The sequence below is a fragment of the Chlorocebus sabaeus genome, chromosome 15 (assembly GCF_047675955.1).
Source record: "Chlorocebus sabaeus isolate Y175 chromosome 15, mChlSab1.0.hap1, whole genome shotgun sequence".
In the NCBI taxonomy this organism is placed as follows: Eukaryota; Metazoa; Chordata; class Mammalia; order Primates; family Cercopithecidae; genus Chlorocebus; species Chlorocebus sabaeus.
In genome coordinates this window covers 41,242,774-41,256,908 of record NC_132918.1, presented here as the reverse complement: position 1 = coordinate 41,256,908, position 14,135 = coordinate 41,242,774, and the positions used below count along the sequence as shown (strand labels likewise).

Genomic DNA, 14,135 nt, shown 5'->3' with positions numbered 1-14,135 from the left:
CGGATCCGAGCCAGGCCTCGGGGGACTGGCGTTCAGACCTCGGGCCGCTCGTATCTCTAACAATTTGAGCTCTACTCCAAGGTGTGGTCACGGTCCCACCCACCCTCATCTCAGACTGGGCACGGTGCGGGAGGAGGGCGGATGAGGCCTCGCCCTCGCCTCTTTAGTAGGTCGGGTGAGTGTAGTGTGCAGGGAAGAGACGTGTCAGCTTCAGCGCCAGGGCCAGGCCCGCCCGGGGGCAGCCGGGCAGCCGGATCTTGGGCTACAGTGTCCCAACAGCCGGAGCGGATCAGACCGACCGGCCCTGCCCGTTTGGTCCCGCGCCCTCCAGACCCTACGGTCTCCGTTTCTAGGGGCACATGGTTAGCGGCAGACGCCCACAGCCAATCCACTCTGCCAGCCTGCCCCTTCCTCTGCCAAGAGCAGCTTCTTCAGCCGCGCTACAGTTCCGCAGATGCTTGCCCCACCCTGCCCTGCCCTTCCAGGGAAGACCGATCACGCGGCCAAAAACGAGACTCGCAAACTGGGCATTTCTCCGAGCCGGGCTGGAGAAAGTAGCTAGACTCCTTGTGAGAGTGGGAAGGAGCCTTAACAGGCAACCATGTGGCCCAATGGGTTTTCTGTGCCTTTGGGTGCGGCCCAATGAGGCATGTGGGGCGGGACTTCCGCTTCGCCTTGGTGTTGTCGTCCCTGCTGCTACTCCGGGCTGTGGGGGTCGGTGCGGATATTCAGTCATGAAGTCAGGGTAGGGACTTCTCCCGTGGCGACGCGGCCGGCCGGCGAGACTGTTTGTGTTGCGGGGGCTGGACTTCAAGGTAAGACCTTGTCCGGCTTCGCGGCAGCCGGGCAGCGGGTTATCGAGAGGCCCAGAGAACATACCCCGCTTGTTGGCCCTCGAGCCCGGAGTCGGCCCTGCTGCTGAGGTCTTTTGCTGCTCCTCTAGAACTGGGCGAGAAGTAAATTAGGCTTTTTGCAAAAGGAATAAAATAGCCTTGCCCTCGGGGGACCGAGTCTCCTCTGCACTCTGATTCTGCGAGTTTGTGTGTGTCCAAAGTTGAGTTACCGGTTTTGCTTCTCTCATTCCCTTCTTGAGGCTGCAAGAGCCTGCCTGGAAAACATGTTTGGAAGGCTTTTCTTGGTCAAGCACCTGCCGCAACGTCCTCGGGGAAATCGCTTGACTTTAGTTGAGGGGGCTGTTTTGTCTTCGAATAGAAGGAGGGCAATCACTTCCTCTCTTTTACCCTCACCCCCTTTTTCTTTCCCTGGAAGCTCCGATTGCAGGTTTGGGACGTGACCCCTGCTAGGGCCAGATACTACAGTCAGTCAGCAGCTGTGCCTGTACGCTTGACTTGACTTGCACTTATTAAAGAACTTTGTCCCAGAGAGAAAGAGAGAGTGGGCAGACATAGAAGCCAAACAGTAGTATCCCGGAAGCACTCATGCAACTTTGGTGGCAGCCACTCAGTTTTCTCTGCCGGTGTCTGGTAAATTCCTCTATTTTGTCCTAATCTGACAATAGTAAATAGTAAATTTCCAAAACTGTCGTTTCGTCATCAGTTTCAGCACCGTGGGCAGCTGCTCGGGTCCTCTCTTGTTGCCCCAAACCTGCCCGGCTATTACTGTTAGTCAGTGATGCAGCAGGAACAGTGAAAACTGATGCATTCCTTTCAACAATGATGTGTTGTTCTCCAAGGAGAACATCTGCAGTTTTTGTTACAATATAAATAAGTAAGGTAGCTGTGCCTCCAAAGAGTTCTTGTGGAGAAACAAATCAATTCAAGATTTAAGGTAGGACTTTCAAGAGTTTATTCTATTTAAGGACAATTTTCTTAATGGGTGGAGATTAGCTCCATATCGAAGTAACAAAACTGGACAGTGGTAGCAATTAAAAAAAACTTTAAACAGGAAGTAAGAAGTGTAGTGCAGTGCTGTAGTGCAGGGCCCATAAGGATTCATTAATAGATTTTAGAATCAATTTAGTACATTGACATAAGCATTAAAAAGAAAGAAAAAAATACCAGAGGACATTGTATGGAATAAAAGTAAATATTATGGCAAGAAGCTTTTGTTTCAGTTTTTAACCATATGCATGTGTCAAGAGGAAGTTGGAAATGTAAAGTGTATTATGGATTATTGCAAAAACAAATGTTTCAAAAATACTGGATTCCAAATTTGGGAGTCAAGCTGGGTTCAGTTCTGCCACTTACTAATTCTGTGACATTTTCTGTAAATAACAAATGAGTTATGAAGATTAAATGAAACAAAATTAGTCTATTACGTAAGTTTTTTTGTTGTTTTGTTGGAAACTATTGAAGAGAAGGACAGTTATTTTTCTCTATGTAGGGAATGAGAACTGTTTTATTAGGTTTTTTTTTTTTTTATCCTCTGCCTTTGTTTGAAGCTAGGCAGCTTGTCATCTTGTCTCTATGTGTAATGCAAATCTTAGACAAAATCTTGGTTTGAGAGTTATAATACTGAAGGGTTTGGGATAAGTTCTCATCTCTCCTTGTATAATGCTAATTTTCTCAATAATTTTGGAGGGGCATAAATTGTTGTTAGCATTCAGCTTTCTTCCCTTGATATTTTTCTGCATTCCAGAATATCGTAGATTATTCAGAACTTTTACAGGCACTAACTTTAGCTAAGTGAGGGTAGGACTGAGGGTATGACTAAAGGGATAGATTTATGTCTTTGAGTTAAGTTGGAGAAAGGCATTTTATGCCTTATAGTTCTTCCCATAGGAGATGTATGAAATGAAATAGTTTGGTCAACTATCATGGTATGTTTTGCTTACTTCGTGTAGGTGTGACCTAAAAATGGTTGGCATTTAAATAACAATATTTTTAAATCTGGGAATTAATGATGTTTAGCAGAAGGCAAATGAGTTTCAGTCAAAATAGTGTTTTGCACTGTTTGTCATGTTTACCGTATGGCATTGCATATGATAGTTTCACATGACATAAAAAGGGGAAGAAAGTTGGTAAGCATTGTTACTTTTCCCAAAAGAGGAAACAAAATTACAAGCAAATTCCTTTTAATAAAGCATACTGGTGAGTCATTGTTCAAAAATGTATGTATTCTATAGATATTTATTGAGCATATATAAAAGTAAAATATTAAACTTTTATGAATCTTTTACATTACACAAAAGTTGATTTGAGAACAACACAGCATATGATTGGTGTTGTCAAAGTTTATATAACGTAGTATAACAATAACAACAAAACAGTAATGTAGCTAATATTGATTGGTTACTATGAGCCAAATACAATTCTAAGCCCTTTGTAATATCTCAGGTGGTTCTTACAGTCATTGATGTAGTAGATGGTAAATTGTTTCCTTTTTATTTTTATTTTTGGGGGACAGGGTCTTGCTGTGTTGCCCAGGCTGGAGCGATTATGGCTCACTGCACGCTTGACTTTGTGTGCTCAAGGGATCTTCCTATCTTAGCCCAACAAATAGCTGGGACTACAGTCATATACTGCCATGCCTGGCTAGTTAAAAAAAAATTGTTTTTTTGTAGAGACAAGGTCTCGTTATGTTGCTCAGTCTGGCCTGAAACTCCAGGGTTCAAGTGATCCACCTGCTTCAGCCTTCCAAAGTGCTGGGATTACAGGTGTGATACATCATGCCTGTCTTATCCCCATTTTATAAGTGGGAAGTGGGGGAATTAAGGCATCACAGATACATAACTTGTGAGTTCACACAAGTAGCTGGTGGAGTAGTGGAGTAGCTGGAATTTGAACACAGGTATTCTGACTATGGAACGTCTGTCTCTTTTATGTCTTATTTCATTAAAAATATGGAATGCCATGGGTCTATTGTGGATTCTTACTTGCTGGTGACTTTCGGTGAGCTCCTCCTCAGTTTCCTTAACTGCTTTCTTATTTGTTTTTGTGGAGATTCAGATAATTTGTGAAGCATCAGATGGAGTATATGTTTAGTAAATTATATGCCTTAGCTTTTTTTTTTTTTTTCATTGATGATAACGTCATTTGAAAGATTGTTAGCAGTTGAAGGAGGGTGGAAAAAAAAAAAACTTCCACATAAGGACACTGCCCAAGCGAAGGTATAGAGATAAGAAAAGCAGAGTATATTTGGTAAGGGTATGTTTAAGGACCAGACTGGTAAAGATAGATAGATACAGATTATGGAGATTCTTAAATGTCAGACTAAAGATTTTGTATATGATTTTTAGTTAAGAAGAAACTCTCTTTATGGATAATAATTTGTGAACAGGTCCAATGGAAGAGTGGAAGCCTAGAAGTAGGAATACCATGGAGTTTAACTATAGTAGTTGAGGCAAAAAGTGATGATTGTAGTGAAGGTACAAATTTGAAAGATGTTGACATTATAATGACATTGATACTGGGAACTGACCAGAGTATAGGCCCAGGACAAATTTTTGGGAGGATAGTGATGTTATTAGCAGAAATAAGGATATTATCATGAAGAACAGGTTTTGGTGGAAGGAGATTTAGGAGGAGAGAGGATGATAGGGAGTTTACTTTTGGAGCTGAGGAGTTGTTCAGATATTTGGAAATACAGAATGAAAACTGGAAGCTCTGTGTATTCTATGAAAAGGGAAGAGACCAAATGCTTACATTGTAAGGAAATGACCTAAAAGTAACCACTCCTCTGTGGGTCAGAGTTTCACAAGAGTAATGTGACTCCTTAAATTCCTCACAAGTACAGATTTCTCAATGAAGATGCACCCATTATTTTTCCCTTTAGTGTATTTTGATTTGTGTCCTGGGAGATCAGGAGGTAAGTCAGTGGGGAGGAAAAATTTTTAGACCTAGCAAGGCTCCCATTTATTAAAAAAATAGCTAGTAAACTGGAGACTAGGGATTCTCACACTAAGAATTTTGAGAGTCTGATGTTTGTGTGGTGCCAGGCATTTATAAACATATGTTGAATGTTGAATTGTTGAACATTTGAACATCTCCAGATTTTTATTTTTTTATTTTTTGAGAGAGTCTCACTCTGTCGCCCAGGCTGGAGTGCAGTGGCGTAATCTAGGCTCACTGCAAGCTCCACCTCCCGGGTTCATGTCATTCTCCTGCCTCAGCCTCCCGAGTAGCTGGGACTACAGGCGCCCGCCACCATGCCTGGCTAATTTTTTGTATTTTTAGTAGAGACAGGGTTTCACCGTGTTAGCCAGGATGGTCTCAATCTCCTGACCTTGTGATCCACCTCTCGGCCTCCCAGAGTACTGGGATTATAGGCATGAGCCACCATGCCAGGCCTAGATTTGTTATTTTTATTATCACTTCTTTGTTATCTTGAATTGGTTAATAGCAAAACCTTTAGAATCAGAGAGCCTGTGTGCTTGTTATGGGGGACAATGAAAGTCAGGGTGCAACTGATGAGACTGTATTTTACTTATGGCCAGGATTGTGGAAAAAGAGACTCAAAGGATAAGAGGCTTACCATTTTTTCCATTCTGTAAAATGATGATGACAATACCAATTCTGATAGTTGTTTTGAAATACTGAATTAATATATGAAAAGTGTCTGGTACATGACAGATAGTAATTGAGATGTTTTTGTTATCAGTATTATTATCCTCATAAGTGGGGGCAAACACAGAGATCCCAGAACCTATTATAAGAAAAAAATTAAAACAACTGGAGGCCCTTTGTACTTGAAAAAGGGCTCAGGACTAAGTCATAGAAGGACTGTAGGTTTCCTTTCTTGGAAGATTTTCTAGGGTTTGGTACAATTGGGTAGAGCATGATGTTGAATTAAGTAGTAAAATATGTCCATCTCAACTATTTTCAGTTTCCTGTCAAGTTCTCAGTAACTGGCCAATGAAACAAACCAACAGAAAAATGTTGTTGAGCATGATAAGAAGGTTTACATATCTTGTCATACCATTTTTGGAAACATTACTTGGATCCTACTACTTAGGGGTTTTTCTGTAACATTTATTCACTCAAACATTTGTTGAGTACCTTCTATGTCAGGCAGTGTTCTAAAGAGAAAAATCCTTGCCCTCATGGAGCTTATCTGCTAATGGGAGAAATAAGGTGCATTTTCATAATAGACGGTAATTAGATTTTTCTCGTACTATGTATTTGTACCTGTTTAAGCAGATGGTAATAATGAATACTATAGCAGATTGTAACTAATTTTGCAGAGCATTTGAAAGAAGGGACCATGTCTTTCTTATTCACATTTGTCTGTCCCTTTTCCCCTTTCTCCCAGTGGAATGGCTTAGATGGATTTAATGCTCAACAAATGTAGATACTCATCATATGTTTATTACAGGGAGAAGGTGTTAAGGGAGAGGCTAGGTAGATCTTAAAGATTAAAGGAGTCAGTTAAATGTGGCAGGTATTAAGGACCCACGTGCCCCCTAGATGGAAGGTGAGAAGAAGAGAATCTGGCTGGGTATGGTGGCTCACATCTGTAATCCTAGCACTTTGGGAGGGCCGAGGTGGGCAGATCACTTGAGGCCAGAGTTCGAGACCAGCCTGGGCAACATGGTAAAACCCCATCTGTACTAAAATACAAAAATTAGCCAGGCTTGGTGGCTCGCTTATGTAATCACAGTTACTTGAGAGGCTGAGGCAGGAGAATCGCTTGAACCTGGGAGGCGGAGGTTGCAGTGAGCCGAGATCTTGCCACTGTTCTCTAGCCTGAGTGGCAGAGCGCGACTCTGTCTCAAGAAATAAAATAAAATAAAATGAAATAAAATAAAATAAAATATAAAAATAAAAAGAGAATCCCCTGGCTTATCTATGAGATTGGAATAGAAATAAAGTTATATTGTAGCTGAAAGCATCAGCATTATGGTAGTCTGGGTGTCACCCAACATTCCCACTTATTAGCTGGGTGACTTTGCATAGGTATCTTAACCTCTCAGTTCATTTCCTCGTCTGTAAATGAAGTAGTCGGAATTGTCCAGTTAAAAATCTGCTTTTACCACTTCTTGTAAAATATCTCTTGTGCTAATGTTTCACTTCACTAATGTAGATAATATAGAACCAAGCATGAGCTTCCATTGAATAAGCATGAGAAAATGTACATGGTTAGAAAGAAAAAAGACTGGAGGAATGGCAAGGAACTAAGCTAAATATACAGAGAGGAGCCAGTTTATGAAGAACTTCTTTGCTAAACCACAATTTAGTTCTGAACTTTATTCTGAAAACTGCTTACTCTGTTAAGGAATTTTTGCAGGCAGTAACATAATCAGGAATTTTTGTATCTACCTTTATATTCCTCTTAAGAGAAGGTAATCCCTGAGGAAGATATTTGTTATTTCTAGTTATTTCAATGATGTAGATCTTCCTGAGGAAATCGGTGTTTTTAACTTTGAAGTAAAGTCTGAGGAACATTGTCAATTTTGTGGTTATGGAGTTAATAATTAAATATTAATGATCATGAAATATTCAGACATTAAAACATTTAAATGTTTATTGCGACATTAATGTGAACTGAAAAGAAAACTGAAATTTTGGGATGTTTTGAGCTTTGATATGAGAGAGCTCCTGGTCACCTACAAGAATTTGGCTTAGAATCATTTTTAAGGAGTTAGAAATATGTTGACCTTGAATTGATTGAATGTGAATGTAGTTCAGGCTTGCTCTTTCGCCCTTCCTTTCCCTTTCTTTCTTTCTTTTCTTTTCTTTTCTTTCTTTCTTTCTTTCTCTCTCTCTCTCTCTCTCTCTCCCCCCCCCCTCCCTCCCTCCCTCCCTCCCTCCCTCCCTCTCTCTCTCTCTCTCTCTCTCTCTTTCTTTCTTTCTTTCTTTCTTTCTTTCTTTCTTTCTTTCTTTCTTTCTTTCTTCTGTCTCTCTCTCTCTCTCTCCTTCCTTCCTTCCTTCCTTCCTTCCTTCCTTCCTTCCTTCCTTCCTTTCTTCCTTCCTTCCTTCCCTTTCTTTCCTTTCTTTCCTTTCTTTCCTGCTTTCTTGCTTTTTCTGTTGCCTTGGTTGGTCTCAAACTCCTGACCCCAAGCAATCCTCCCTCCTCAGCTTCCCAAAGTGCTGGGATTACTGGCATGAGTCACCACTCCCTGCCCAGGCTTCGTTTCTAATGATAGAAATATCCAGAAAAACTTTATAGAGGGAATGAATTTCCACTGGGAAATGATCCTAGTAAGGAGCTGGTGATAAATCAATATTTCTGAATGAAGTCGTGAGGGAGAAACATCGACTTTATTTAGACATAAAACACCTCATTAAATGTTGAAGAATACTTTATTTGCATAATTACTATGCTTGTCATTTGCACATTTGACCTTCAAAGAGGAAGAACTGCTTATAATTTCCACATTTATTCAACACGTATTATAAATGTTAATTGCTTTTTTTGGAAAAAAAATTGAGGTAAAAATTCACGTAATTAACCATTTTGGAGCAACAGTTCAGTGGCATTTAGTTTATTTGCAGTGTTGTGTAACCATCACTTCTGTCTAGTTTCAAAACATTTTTATCACTTTAAAGTAAAGTCTCATACCTATCAAGCAGTTACTCTTCGTTCTCTGAGGCCCCTAGCTCATGGCAGCCAAATCTGTTTTCTGTTTTTATGGATTTACTTATTCTGGATATTTTATATAAATTTGAATTATTCGATATTTGAGTTTTTATCCCTGGCTTCTTTCATTTAGCAAAATGTTTTCAAGGATTACTCACATGTAGCATGTATCAGTACTTCTTTCCTTTTTATAGCAGAAGAATATTCCTTTGCATGTGTATATATCAGTTTGTTTATCCATTTATCCATCGATGGATATTTGGGTTGTGTCCACCTTTTAGTTATTATGAATATGTTCTGTGAATATTTGTGCCCAAGGATTTATTTGAGTACCTGTTTTCACGTCTTCGGGTATATACCAAGAATGGAATGCTGGGTCTTATGGTAATCCTGTTTAGCTTTTTGAGGACCTGCCAAACTGCTTTCCACAGTAACTAAACCATTTTACATTCCCACTGAATGTGTGAGGGTTCCAATTTCCCTCCATCCTTGCCTACGCTTATTTTCTGTTTTTAAGAAATGATAATTGCCATCCTTATGGGTGTAAAGTGGTATCTCACTGTGGTTTTGATTTGCATTTCCCTGATAACTAATGATTTTAAGCATCTTTTCATGTGCTTGTTGGCCATATGTATATCTGCTTTAGAGAAATGTCGATTCAAGTTATTTGCCCTTTTAAAAAAATACGTTTTTCGTGTTTTTTGTATTGGGTTGTGTTTTTATATACTCCAGATACTAGACTGTTCATTATCAAATATATAATGTGCACATGTTTTCTTCCATTCTGTGGATTTTTTTTCAATTTTTTGATAATGTCCTTTGATTGATAAATGTTTTGAATTTTGATGAAGTCCATTTTATTTATTTGACTCATGTTTTTGGTATCATATCTAAGAATCCATTTCCAAATCCCAGGCCATGAAGATTTATCCTATGTTTTCTTCCAAGAGTTTTATAATTTTAGTTCTTATATTTAGCTCACTGATTCATTTTGTGTTAATTGTTGTATATGGTGTAAATTCCAACTTCATTGTCTTGGATGTGAATAGTTGTTCCAGCACCACTTGTTGAAGACACTGTTCTTTTGTCATTGAATGGTCTTAGGCATCTTTAAAATCAATTGGCTATAGATGTATGAGTTTATTTTTGGATGCTCAGTTCTACTCCTTTGGTCTATATATCTATCGTTATGCCAGTGCTGTGTTGTTTTGATTACTGTAGCTTTGTGGTAAGGTTTTGAATTTGGGAATAGTGAGTTCTCCAGCTTTGTTCTTCTTTTTAAAAATTGTTTGACCTGTTTTGGCCCCTTGCAATTCCATATGAATTTGAGAATCAGCTTTTCCATTTCTGCATAAAAGGCCATCAAAATTTTGATAGGTAACATTGAATCTGTAGATTGCTTTGGGTAATATTGCCATCTTAACAATATTAAGTCTTTCAGCACCTGGATGTGTTTGATATCTTTCAGCAGTGTTTTTGTGTTTTATGGTTTTCAGTGTACAAGTCTCTCACCTCTTTTGTTATATTTATTCCTGGGTATTGTATTCTTTTGGATACTATTATAAATGGAAGTTTTTCTTAATTTAATTTTTGGATAGTTCATTGCTGGGGTGTAGAAACACAACGGATTTTGTGTGTAACATTTATTGCCTTTAACAGTCATTTACTGTCTTTTTTCCATATGCAAGCTGAATCACGTGAGTAAATAAAAAAGTGGAAAGTGGAACACTAAAGAACTTGATCTGTAAGATGTCTGATTTCCCTGAATGTGGAAACTATGAAGGATGTTTTTAGCATAGTGTTGAATGATTATCTTACTATAATTGGGCTATTCAGTTTCTGGTATCATGTTACATATATTTGGTCATTATTAAAGAAGGTAGGTCATTTCATTTTCTTTAGGTTTGGAGAGAAGTGTCAATATGTAATTCATTTTCAAAGTTATAATTATTTTGCAACTTAATTTTGATGTTACAGAGAAAGCCTCAGGGATAAACCATATTTATCACAGTCTGGTACAGAGATCCATGAATAATAAAGATAAAATTAGAACAGAAGCTAATTTGAATATATAAATTATCATTAATATATGTTAGTTTTTATGTTTTTCTTGAAGTTTTCAAATAGCCTTAACATTTCATTATGAATAGAAATGTGAACAATTTCAAACTCATAAGTAATTAAAGAAATGCAAATTTATGCAATACTTGGATGATATGGGAAGGGCAGTATTTCATGACACAGACTTTTAACTGAATCCTAACTTCACTATTTAAGAGGTAAGTGTTACTGGGCAAGCAACTGAACACTTAAAACACTTAAAAATAGGAGGAAATATTTATAAAGTGCTTGCTGTGTGTTAGGCGCTGTTTTAAGCACTTTATGCTGTTGATCCAAGTCTTTATTCCTATATTTATGGAGAGACAGTGGAACCTACTATAGAGTTGTGAGGATTAAAAGAAATAATGTATATTAAGTACTTAGCCAGATATATAGTAAGCATTTGATAATATTAGCTATTTTTGTCATTTATAATTTCACCTAACACCAACAAAAGACCAAAAAAGGAGAATCGATGCAATGAAAAGCATATTTATTTGGAAATATTAATAGGAATGTTCTTTTCTGAAAAGCAATTTGGCAATATGTATGAAGTCTTAAAATGTTTCTTTGGTGTAGCGATTCCATGTCAGGGAATCTATCCCAAGAAGATAATCAGAAGTATGGAAAGATTTATATTCACTGGAAAATTATTTGTAATAGCTTGAGTTGAATTCAATTCAATATTGTATGGCAAGAAAATAGACAAAGTTATGTGTCAGCCATATAAAGCAGTACAAAGTAGTGGTTATAAAGAGTTTGAACAACTGTAATTTCAAGTAAAAAAAGCATACAAATCATAATACAATATGATACAAGTGATTACTTTGAACTTTGGAAGACATTATATTATTAAAATATAAAGTAACATGTTAAAATTTTGAAGTAACTACAGAGTTAAAGTTGTAAAAACAGTACAAAGACCTTTATGTTTTTTGTTATTAGAGAGAAAGTTGTTTCTCTGATGCTGTATTTTCCTGTAAACAACAATATTCTTTTTAAAGAAATGGCTGATTTCAGGGCTGGGGCAGGAAAAGTACAAGATAGGACTGGAAAATCTTGTGCCAGAAAACAAGGAGGTGCTCAAGAGTGTTGGGAATATATTAAAAAGATACAGAAGCTAGCTTGAATAAGCCTGCACTGGCCAAACAATTGGACATCAAAATAATAATACAATAACAGATTATAACCCATTGAATAAAACAGTAATATGTGATTCCATAGTGATATAAATAAATAAATGAATACATTAAAATTTTGCCAAGAAATGTGATAATTACCATGGTAGGCAGAATAATGACTGCCCAAATATGTCCATATCGTAATACTTGGAATCTGAGAATATGTTACCTAGTATGAGAAAAGGAACTTTGCAGAAGTGATTAAGGACCTCCGTTTGAGAAGATTATCTGTGTGGGCCCAGTGTAATCACAATTGTCCTTAAAAATGGAAGAGGGAGGCATAAGAGGAGTTTGTGATAATGTGCTGTAAGAAGGAATTAATCTACCATTGCTGGCTTTGAAGATGGAAGAAGAGGCTACAAGCCAAGGATGTCAGCAGCCTCTAGAAGCTGATAAGTATAACAATCAAATTATTGTATAATGTAAAACATTTTCATTTTAAAACATAGATGGATAATATCCTAGACTAGAAAAAAAAATGTATATTTTGTGAAAGAAAATGACCTCTGTCCTAGTTTTCCTTTGGGGCTTTTTTTTTTTTATTTTTATTTTTTTAAAGATATACACACAAATATAGTTAGGTAGATTGATAAACAGACACATACAGGATTATATGAGTGTGTCTAGTTAATGTCCATTTGTAAGTATATCTATATCAAAAAGCTGCAAAAGAAAACTAGGTCGGAGGTAATCCTCTTTTTTTTTTTAAATTTAACTTTTATTTTAAGTTCAGGTGTACACGTGCAGGTTTGTTATGTAGGTAAACTTGTGTCATGGGAATTTGCTGACTAGATGATTTCATCACCCACATATTAAGCCTAGTACCTGTTAGTTATTTTTCCTGATTTTTTTTTTTTTTTTTAAAGAGACAAAGTCTTTCCCTGTTGCTCAGGCTGGAGTGCACTGGCAATCATAGCTCACTGAAGCCTCAAATTCTGGGCTCAAGCAATCCTCCTGCCTTAGCCTTCCCAGTAACTGGGACTATAGGTGCATGCCACTACACCTGGCTAATTTTTGCATTTTTTGTAGAGACAGAGTCTCGCTATATTGCCCAGGCTCCAGCAACCCTCTTTTTTTTTTTTTTTTTTTTTTTAAGACTGAGTCTCACTCTATTGCCCAGGCTAAGTGCAGTGGCACATTCTCTGCTCACTGCAACCTCTGCCTCCCAGGCTTAAGTGATTCAGCCTTCTGAGTAGCTGGGATTACAGGCACCACCATGCACGGCTAATTTTTGTATTTTTAGTAGAGACAGGGTTTCACCATGTTGCCCAGGCTGGTCTCAAATTCCTGACCTCAGGTGATCTGCCCATCTCAGCTTCCCAGAGTGCTGGGATTACAGGTATGAGCCACTGTGCCCCGCCTCCAGCAGCCCTCTTGACATAGATGTTGTACATTCCAGACCTGGTGTTGGCAGCTGTACCCTGACTGCCTCTGCATACCTACCCATCAGCACCCCAGTGGGCTGTTTATTGTTTGCCTGGCAACCTTGGACCAGCTCTGGTCTGGTCAACCCAGTGAGATCCTCTGTTACCTAGAGTGCTGCAACCACACGTGCTGCAATGAAAACTGAATTTCAGCCTTAGACTGTCTTCCAAGTTTGTCCCTTTGTAATATCTCCTTCAGTGTTACTCTCTTATAGTTTAATAATTCCTTTTCTCTAAAAAATTAAAAACAACTTTACTGAATTATAATTCACATACAATAAACTATATAAAGTGTATACTTTGATAAGTTCTGATATATTTATATAATCATGTAACCACCTCTATAATGAAGTTAATGAACATGTTCATCACTCCTAGAAGTTTCCTCATGCCCTTTTGGAATCCCTCTCTCCTGCCCCTCCCTACCTCTCTTCGTATCTTTATATTTACTATCCTATCATAGCTTAATAATCATTTATATTGAATACCTTTTGTTTAACTTACTGAATAGTGTCTCCTGTTTGAACCTCTGCTGGTACAAAATTGGTATGTGGAGTGGCTCCAGCAGATAGATCTGAAATTCTGAGATTTTGGCATTTGGTTGGTTATGCCTTTGGGCCTGAGCACAGTGCTAAGCTCCTTGTCAGAGGGAAATGGAATGCTAGTAATCCATGGCATCACAATTAATTAAGCTATCACCTGTGGTTGATTATGATATGTTGCTAATGAATGCAGATGCCTCAGAGCCCAAGTGGCTGCTACATTTGACCTTTATGGCAATAATAACTATAAGGACTGTAGTGTAGGATAGAGTCTTTGAGTAGAATTAAAGGCTTACAGACAGAAAATGACAGCTCAGATTTGTTAACTCTGCTCAAGATCTGCCCTTTCTCTTTTTTGATTATATATTTTACTTCAAATCATTTCATCTCCTCCAAATTATAAGTAAACT

At 38.1% G+C, this 14,135-nt stretch overlaps 1 protein-coding gene across 3 annotated transcripts in view; it reads left to right on the top strand.

Annotated features, from left to right (window-relative positions):
* The first annotated feature begins 658 nt into the window (after positions 1–658).
* The window catches only part of RNF13 (ring finger protein 13), a 160,649-nt gene continuing 147,172 nt past the window's right edge, over positions 659–14,135 (top strand). For 2 of the 3 annotated variants that reach the window (XM_038002735.2, XM_038002736.2), the window contains exon 1: positions 673–815. The gene's annotated coding sequence lies outside the window, so the exon portion shown is untranslated. Of the gene's footprint in view, positions 816–14,135 lie in introns of all 3 variants that reach the window. The other variant, XM_008008740.3, reaches the window with a different exon arrangement.